Here is a 10,123-nt window from a genome sequence, read left to right as displayed (position 1 = left end):
CCGACCACCATTCCACCACCCCAAGCTGTAAATCCGCCGGCGGACAGGCCGTCCAGCCCGCAGCAGCATCGGCGAGCGCTCGTCCACCGACCAAGACACGAGGCAGAGCATCACCAACAGTAGCAGTACCGGTACGTCCCCAATATTCAATAAATAGCCTACTCTATACCAACAAAAATCATAGATCTCCTAATAACTTACACCCACACCATACAATCAATAGTCATCAATAAATACCTTTAGTTTTCATTCAAATTTACATACTTTTCCCATAACCCAAGCAAGGTGACAGTATCTGCACGCTGGTCGCGGAGCCCCTCCGATTGCCCAGTAGTAAGCCGACCTTGAGACACAGCTCAAAGGGTCACTTGCTGCTGTAGTATTACCGCGAGTTTTGACCGGGTAACAGATTATGACATATGTAATGTCATATTCCAATAATGTACTCCCGTTAATGTACTCCAGTTGAAAAAAATAATTAGGTTATGCTTTCAATACAATTTTAGGAACAACTTTCAAATCAGCACGACTTGGGGGTAAAATGAACAGCTGGTTCAAACTTTATCCATTTTTTTATAAAATTTTGTGCAATCTCCGTATATTGAAATCTAGATTACATATTATGACACAACTAGAGCTAAAAATTAAGAAAAAATATTTTACGCTTATAAAATAAGATTTTTATCCTAAAAACCGCTTATTTTAGTACATTTTTTACAAATAATGATTTCAGCACATTCCAAATTTTATATCAAAAACTTTAAAAGTGTAGCATATAAAGTTTACATTGAATTTGTTGACCTATACTTAAATATATCGAAATTAAACATCTAAGCTAGTTTTTGAAGACATGTTCATTTTACCCCCACCGATGGTTCATTTTACCCACACTATTTTTCATGACTCTGTTTTCTTGCATTTTTTGCAATCGAAAATAATGTAAGAAAATTGTACTTTTTATCAATATTTTCTTCCAGAACTCTTAGAATATATTACCATCTACGATGTAACAGGGTAAAAAAGAAAGATTTTGTCACATTTATATTGGAAAAGACGACAAACGCTTAGGGTGTTCATATTACCCCAGGCATTGCAAATTATCTCATCTTTCCATCTTCTGAGCGGTATACTGATCGAATGGTTCGAGATCATCCCAGTGCTCTTAGATTGAATTTTTCATAACAATCTTGTGCTCATCTGAGCATCTGATTGGAAACTAGGTTGGAAATACAATCGTAGCAAACCGGAAAAACTGTGTCCAAATCATTCAGGATAACTTTGACAGTGACTGCGGTACAAGGGAAACACGTCTGGTGAAACTTATGATTCTCTTTAATTGTTGTTTACGATTTAGATCGATTGGTAAGTGAATAAAGAGTAATTCATAAGTTATCACGCAATGTGAATTGCCTTCTATTCATTTTTAGCACTCCGAGCTCGAAGATCCAACCACATATCTTATGCCTTCTATGCTGCGGTAAAATACGCAACACTCCGATTGCCCTTACCGAGATGGCTAGACGAAGCACGTCAAACATAAAAGGCGCAAGAGAAATCGAAATGAAAATTCTTATGTTTCCATATGTTTTTCCAAATCTAAGAAATAAAATATTTAGAACTAACTGTTAAGAAATGGAATTAGGCCTACAATTGATTGCATCGCTTGAGTACTATATCTTTTTCTCGGAATCCATGTACTTACAGTAACTCACCCCCACTCCCTCAGAGTCTACTCTGTTTATGTGCGGACCCTAATCATTCCCATGTACCACATTTGTCACAGAAGAGTCACGCCGGCGCAGGTTTTTGTTGTGCAGAAGTTACTTCTAACAAATAAATACTAACTTGCAAGATGGTAAAACTTACATTTTGAAAAATCATATCATTTGTCTACCCTTCCTTGTCAGGATTCATTACCTAGTAGGTAATCCAATTTACCCGAGAAAAAAGTTGAAATGCACGTGCTTTCCGGGATTACTTGGGTGGACTGTCTGCTACAACATATCGTGGAAAAATAGTGGATTCAGCTTATGCCTGACTCAGTATTCAAGTGGAAATTTAGCGGGAAATTCATTAACCATTTCTCTACGAAGATTCCACAGTATAACGGAAATCACACTACCTTTAAATTATAGCGATGTTACCCCAGATCACCGATGTATTTTCTAATGTTTCTAAAACTGACCTAGTTCAACATTTTCCCTCGCTGTTCGATTTTCTATCAAGATCATCTTAAGATGACGAGATGGCTCATTGCAGTGCCATCTTTGATTAGGGATGTAATCTTTCCTCCATACTAAGATGATCTTTTGATCAGATGATAAATGCAATACCTGTATTACCCCCAATTCCCCTAGAGTACGATCTTTGTCTTCTTCTGTTCAAGCTGGGACAAATCTATGTCCGAAGAAGGTTTAGATTATGAAAAGAAGCTAAACCATGTACGACTGTGGAATCGAGTACAGTACAACGCCTACTAGCGACGGAGATAATCAAGTGACTAGAAGCGCCCGTCTAGCGAAAAAGAGTCGTGGGTTCGATTCCCACCGGAGTGCGTGAATTTCTTTTCATAATTTAAATCCCAATTTGTACATCGAGCACATGTTTCTGTTGTACACATGGATGTCACAGCATTTTCAACATTATGGCTTCTGATGTTATAAAGCCTTTTTAAGGGTGTTATTGGCATTTTTTTTTTCTTAAGATAGTAGTGTTCCCATGTTTTCATAGCTCCCACATTTTTTTTTTCAAATTTGCGTTTTGTCTCTTCGATTCTTGAATTGTGTTTGAAATTTGTCACTTTCCACTTGTTAAAGTTGAAATAAACACGAAATCCAATAAAAATCTTTAAAAGATTTTTTTTTTATCTGTATCAACGAAATTTTTAGCCCTAGGCTAGTTCATCTCGGGACCCACGCTTTACTCCCCTTTCGAAGGAAGAACTCACATTTTGCGAGTTTGTCGGGAGTGCGATTCGATCCCAGGTCCTCGGCGTGATGGTCAAGTGTTCTAACCATCACACCAGGTCCGCTCCACTCTTTAAAAGATTATCTTTCATATTCTCTTAAAATTCCTTCCTCTAAAATGTATGTCTAATATTTGGAAATTTTCTTCAGGAATTTCTTAGAAATTCATCCAAAAATCCATCCTCCAGACATTTTTCCAGACATTGTACCATCGATTGATATAGAGAATCTTTTTTCGGAGATTGTTCTGAGAAACCATTCTGGATTTTTTCCATTGAACCCTTTGGAAAATTATTAGTTTTTTTTTCAATTTTATTTTTAAATTGAAATTGATGGGACTTATTTTGTAAAATATTTTCTGTACACTCTTAGAAAAAATCATGTAAATTTAAGTTCACTTAGATGCACATAAAAGGAGCGGCCCGTTTGACACAAATTTACGTCTTCTATTACACACAAAGTCGAGCTAGCAATCGCTAGAGCCGAAGCGAGACATGTCTAACATGTCTACATAAAACACATGTAAAATAAAATAATGAACTGGATTCGAACTTCGGTCCGCTGATTGCGAGGCACGAACTATACCTCTCGGCTGTATCACCGAGTTGTGAGACAAACGACAAATGTTAAACTGTTTCTACCAATCCGGTCAGATAGGTTTGTTGACATCTTGTGCAACCAACTCGAAATTACATGATGGATGTAAAATTGAGTCAAGTTTGCCATTCAGTCATGAAATGTTCACGTACGTTGATAGTTTACGTCACGTGTAAATTCCTAATTTTTTAAGAGTGTACTCCTTCCGATATTGTTCCATGGACTTCATTTTATTCCTGCAAGAGTTGCTTTTAAAATATCTTCCACGGACTTCTTTTGTAAGTTTACAATACGCTTTTGCAATTTCCTTCGGAGCTTTCATTAGAGGATCTTCCAGAAATGTCTCCAAAAAACCACTAGAAGAGTTTTCATAGATTTCCTTAAAACATCCTTCATAGTTTTTTTTTGCGGGAATCCCTAAGAATATTTTTCAGGAAATCATCCACAGCAACCCGTGTACAAGGGAGGGGTTTTGGGGGTTAAATCGTTGCCATTGGCGATGTTCCATACACTCGTATACACTTGTCGCCTTTTTTGTGCACGGGTCTGATCCACAGATCCCTTCTTAAAGAATCTATGACAAAAGGTCGAATGGGACAAAAGGTCGAATGGACAAAAGGTCGATAGGGGCAGAAAGATTAAATAGACTAAAGACAAATTGAAAGACATGAAAAAGTGATCAGAATTCGACAGAAAAACGACGAATAAAAAATAGAGCCAGTGATACCAAAATTATTCAACAACTTCAAAACAATCATTATTGGAAGATGGAAAAGTGTCTACTAAAACTTGCAATAGCTTATGTGAGGCAATTTATTACCGCATTGCAATTCGAAATAGATGCCCATAAATGATGGAAAGTAATGTAATTCATTAAGGTTAATGAATAAATTAGAAAAGGACAAATCTCTTGGTATTATAGGGGTGATCCATGAAGTACGTCACGATTATAGGGGGAGGGGGGTTTGCAAAAAAATTTCTGGTAAATTTGTCTACTAAAATATTTGTTCATTCGACCTTTTGTCCCATTCGACCTTTTGTCCATTCGACGTTTTGTCCTTTGACCTTCTGTCCCAAAGCCCTTCTGAAACGCTTTCAGCATTTTTTTTGGCAATATCAAAAGTTCCTACAGAAATTTCTCATAGAACTTCTACATAAAACCTTCTGCAGAGTTCTTCAGAAATACTGGCTGAGATTCCTTCATAAGTTCTGCCTGGGATTTGTTTTAGCAATTTCGTTGGAGATTTTTTTAAAATTCCTCATGAGATTCTTCACACAAATTTGTCCAAAGATTCCAAGTCCAAGGAAATCTTCTTCAGAGTTTAATAATGAAATTTAATTATAAAATATTTCAAGATTTCCAACAGAAACTCCTCCGGCGATTATTTTTTTCGGAAATTCTATAAGAAATATCAAAAGAGGTTCTTTTAGACATTCCCTCATGATTTTTTCCAAGAGTTTTTAAGGTAGATCTCTATGGGTTGCTTCTTAAACTCATCCAGGAATTAATTAAGAAATCCTTCAGGGGTTTGTATAAAGATATCATTGGAAATTTCCGCGGTGGATTTCTTTGGAAATTCTATCAGAAATTCCTAAATAAATTCTTCCAGTGGTTTTCTTCAGCATTTTTCTTTTCAGAAATTCGTTCAGAAATTTCTTCAGGAAGTCTATCAGACATTCATTCAGAGAATAACTCTAGGAATTCCATTGAAAATTTCACATCAATGTGCCCATAAATATCTTCAGTGATTCACGCAGAAAACCCTGCAGGATTTCCTCTAGAGACTCTTGAATTACACAGCGCAACATTTTTTTGTCTCAAGAGCAAACTTGTGTGTCTCTGACAGATTTTGGGCCGCTGAATCCGAATCCGGGCTCAGATTTGCTCCAGCACGTCACAATTTTGAGCTATACCCTAATTTATAAGGCAAAATATGCGATTTTGGCCTTTTTTGACCGCCAGCCATTAAGCATGGAAATATTTTTTTTAACAACCAAAAGGTAAATTGGTCAATTAACATCCTAAATTAACGACTCATGCAAAATATTTCGTTTGACCAAATCAAATTTGATAGTTTTGAGCGATTTTTGGTACGATATTTCCCATACAAGTCACCCTCCAAAAGTTGCATGCAAGTTTGCTTACTAACATAAAATGCTTGAATCTATCAAATTTGATTTAGCAAAACAAAATATTTTGCATGAGTCGTTAATTTAGATGTTAATTGACCAATTTACCTTTTGGTTGTTTAAAATAAATATTTCCATGCTTAACGGCTGCCGGTCAAAAAAGCCCAAAATCGCATATTTTTCCCTATAAATTGGGGTATAGCTCAAAATTGTGACGTGCTGGAGCAAGTCTGAGCCCGGATTCACTTTCTAGGTTTGATCACCGCATGACTTTATGATAGGTTCTCTCGATCGGTGACCGAAAGCAAAGCCAAATAACATTTAACAGATCACAACCACGATCTTTTTTCCTGTCTAGGGCTAGTAGTCATCATCAAACTACTAGTACCTGGCCGTGCAAAACCAGGACGTTAGGCAAAAGGGTCGTCGTTGTGATTGTGTTGCTCAATTATGGCCCTCTGGTCATTTTCAACTTCTATTCAATTTCACTCGTTGCACACTTGCGATTCTATCCACCGTTTCTTTCATTACTTTCGTTACTCCCTCCTTCTTTGAGTAGTATTAAGTTCACTGAGAAAAGCCAATCAAATTCAATTATCAATTATTACTTTCAGGGAGTCAGGCAGTAATTCCTCCAGCGATTCCAGCAGGAGTTCATACATAGCGTTGCGGAGATAAACTTAGTTTTTGGAGCAGCCTTTGTCAATCAGCTCAAACAGCAAAAAGTTCATTTTTAATAATAACGAAATAAATACCCACACCCCCCTTTCTTGTGCACGGGTTTCTCCAAGTATTATCCAGAAGATTTTTCAGAAATTGCATACACATTACTGCAGAATTCTTTAAGCTATCCCAGAAGGAATTTTTGAGAAATCTATGGAAAATTATCTCAAGGAATCATTTAGAAAAAATCCTAGAGATACCTTTGGTAAGTCCTAGAAGAAATTCTTGAACAAAAATTCCTGAAGAAATTTCTGAAATTATTTCTTGAGCAATTCCTGAAAGAATGCCTAGGATTAAACCTAAGGGAATACCTGAAGAAACACTCCAAGATACCCTCTGATTCTCAGAAAAAAAAATCATAAGTAACTTATGTGAAGGAACTCTGCAAGTAATTTCCAGGAAAACAATGCTTGGGAAACTACTGGAGAGATTGCTGGAAAAATCCGAAGAAAAATCCTGCACAAATCCCAGATAAAAGATCCGCTGGAATTCTTGTAGAAATCCCTCAATTAGAGTCTGGTAGATTTTCTGAAGGAATCCTTTAAAGAACTATTACAGATACCTCTGAACAGCCACAGTTCTGCAAAATGACGTAAGCGACGTTGAACATTTTGTTCATATTAGTTTGGCAGCAAACTCTTGGTCTTTCTCAAATTTTTTTCAAAGCTGCTATGTTCCTCCTCCTCTCCTCTTCTTGGCGTAACGTCCACACTGGGACAAAGCCTGCTTCTCAGCTTAGTGTTCTATGAGCACTTCCACAGTTATTAACTGAGAGCTTCCTCTGCCAATGACCATTTTGCATGCGTATATCGTGTGACAGGCACGAAGATACTCTATGCCCAAGGAAGTCAAGGAAATTTCCTTTACGAAAAGATCCTGGACCGACCGGGAATCGAACCCGTCACCCTCAGCATGGTCATGCTGAATACCCGTGCGTTTACCGCCTCGGCTATATGGGCCCTGTGGGCTGCTATGTTACGACGTCCTAATATGGCAGATGTATCACAGAGTTATACTTATTAAAAATGTATATCAAAAACAAAAAATTCAAAAAACTGGCATTCGCTTACGTCATTTTGCAAAATGAGGCAAAGAAGGAATTCTCTGAAAAAAAATCTTATGCAATTTTTGCAGGAATTTGTAACACAAAAATCTCTTTATTATTTCCTGCTCAAAATACTGCGGGAGTTCTTATGAGAACCAATAGAATTTTTTTAAAGGAATCTTTGAAATAATTCCAGATAAACTGGAGAACCTTCTGCAGGTATTCAAAGGAAAATTTCTTGAAAAATTCATAGGAATTGATACTGGAGTGATTAGACGATTTGCAGAGAAAATCTTTGGAAGTCTGAAAAAAAAATCTTCGAGGAAGGTTTCAATATATACAGAGTAAGGAGTGTATCGGAAAGTAGTTGAAAATGTTCAGGATGCTCTATCTCGAAGCTGGGTTGGTCTTTTAATTTCGTTTCTTCTTTGAAATCTTCACAATATAGTTAAGTTTAGAACAGCTTAGAAAAAAATGAAAAATGTTTAGTATTATTGAAAATATGGTTAAATGAATACACCTCACAAAATAAAAATCTGCACAAAATGCAATTTTGTTAGGATTTTTCAACATTTCAAAAATCTGTAGCGAACAAAATTTGTAGGATAAAAAATCTGGAAAATATTGATACTTGTTAACAGTTATGCACACATAACATATCATTCAACACCGACTTTCAAAATTCATATTTTCGATAGAAAAATCTCCTATATCTGCAAAATGGTCCACTCCAAAAAACGTCTATTTTTTGGTCAAACTTTGAAGTTCTGCTTTTGATATCTTACAAGGTTAAAAAATTCTATTTTTTACTCTAACTTACTCATCCATAAATTAAAAAACATACCCTATTTGAAAAAATGCTATTTTTTTATTTTATGCATTTTTTATTTGCGTAAACATGATTTGGAGGAGCATAGAAAAAAGGGGTTCCTCAAAAATAGCCTTTTTTCATTTTTAAGAATTGCGCTTAAATGCAGTCGAGATTATTCTTGAAAAAAATAATTTGCCTATATCATGAGGATTCTGGAGCTTACTGTATTTGCACAAAAAAGTTAACACTTTTCGAACATTATCGAACTTTTTTCGCAATTTCAATTTTTTAGAAGGTGTGCAAAAATTTAAAAACATGCGTTCAGTAATCTAGGTTAAAATACCAGTTAAAAGAACATTTTTAGAAAATCATAAAAGCCATTTCTTTTTCAAGGATTTATATAGTATCTCCAAAAATAAAATTACTTAAAAGTTGTTTCAAAGTATTTTTGAGGCTATTGTAAACATTTTCAACTACTTTACGATACACTCCTTAATGCCTGGAAGAATAACGGAAAGAGTTATTGGAGAAACCCTTGAAGAAACTTCCAGGAAAATCAATTTTTCTAGAGGAATTCCCAAATAAATGCCCGAAGGAATCAGTGAATAAATGGAGTAATACCTGAAGGAACCTCTGGAGAAACTCATGCAAAATTTCTGTTGAAGTTTCTGAAAAAATTGGACTTTCTAAAGATAAACCTTGGAAGAATTTCTTATTAAAAAAAAAAAAATCTTTGTAAAAGAATTTCTCCTGCAATTGGATCTTTCGATAAAACATTTGGAAGAATTCTTTCGAGAAACCTCTGGAGAAACTGGAGGAGACACGTGGACCTTGAAACTTTTGAGAAATTTCTGGAGATTGTAGTGTCCACTCAAGGGTTAAAAAGTGAGAGTGAGATATGTTGCAGGCAGAGAAGAGAGTTGAGAGAGAGAGGGTTAGGAAAAGGGAATTTGATAGGAAATTAAAACAAGGAAAGAAATTGATAAAGCAGAGCAGTCTTAACCATCGAGAAGCCAAGTCGTGTTCACAATGTGCTAAAAGAAAGAAATCCCCTTGAGCGTAACCCTATCAGAGATCGCCATTCTATTTTTTTTTCAAATGAATCCACAAAGAATCCCCAAAGGAACTTCAGCGATGTCGTTGGAGGTTATTCTGGAGAATTTCCCAGAAATGTTTTGAAAAAATCATGCAAAAATCATAAAAGGAATTCTAAGAAGAATGTATAATAATTCCGGAATTACTCTTAATTAGGCGCTATAGTGGAGTCATTTCCCTGAGGCGTAATAGTATAGGAAGCACATAAATTTGTAAGCCTTATTTTTTTTACTTATTCGTTTATTCGGAAGGCTCGGGCACCACATGGACATAACTGAGCCGAAATCATTTGTTTTTACATTGATTTTACATTTTACAATTTATTACTGCCTCAATACTATGTTTGTTTGGGAAGCCGAAGTACTCGTGGCTGTTTCGAGGTTAAGGCGAACAACGAAAACAAGGGACGTACTACATCAAACTCCGACATCCACACGTTTCAAAAATTGATAAATGAGATTCATGTATTCCAAATCAAGGCATGTCAACACTTCTGTTGCCTTCCTCGGACCCGGAGAAGTTCATACAGCTCATATCTGACTTCACGATACTCATCGCATCCCCACACGACATGTTCAATATCCTGATAAGCCACGCTACAGACACAGAAGTTGCTTTCTGAGAGCCCAATACAGAAGGTATGTGCGTTTAACAAATAGTGGTTGGATATCAGCCGACACACTCTTTGGCGAGCGTTCGTGCGAGACAGTCGCAACTTTTCGTTCGTCCGGTTTGTCTCCCGATACTATCCAGTTC

The 10,123-nt window shown here is 36.3% G+C and overlaps 1 long non-coding RNA gene across 1 annotated transcript; it reads left to right on the top strand.

Moving 5' to 3' along the window:
• The first annotated feature begins 1,090 nt into the window (after positions 1-1,090).
• Positions 1,091-1,638, top strand: LOC134289102 (uncharacterized). The gene is made up of 2 exons (XR_009998273.1): positions 1,091-1,362; positions 1,428-1,638. It is a non-coding gene; the product is annotated as an uncharacterized LOC134289102 (long non-coding RNA).
• The last annotated feature ends 8,485 nt before the right edge of the window (positions 1,639-10,123 follow it).

Source organism: Aedes albopictus, chromosome 2 (assembly GCF_035046485.1).
Source record: "Aedes albopictus strain Foshan chromosome 2, AalbF5, whole genome shotgun sequence".
Classification (NCBI taxonomy): domain Eukaryota; kingdom Metazoa; phylum Arthropoda; class Insecta; order Diptera; family Culicidae; genus Aedes; species Aedes albopictus.
Note: the sequence above shows the minus strand (reverse complement) of the source record. Positions and strands in the feature narration are given on the sequence as shown.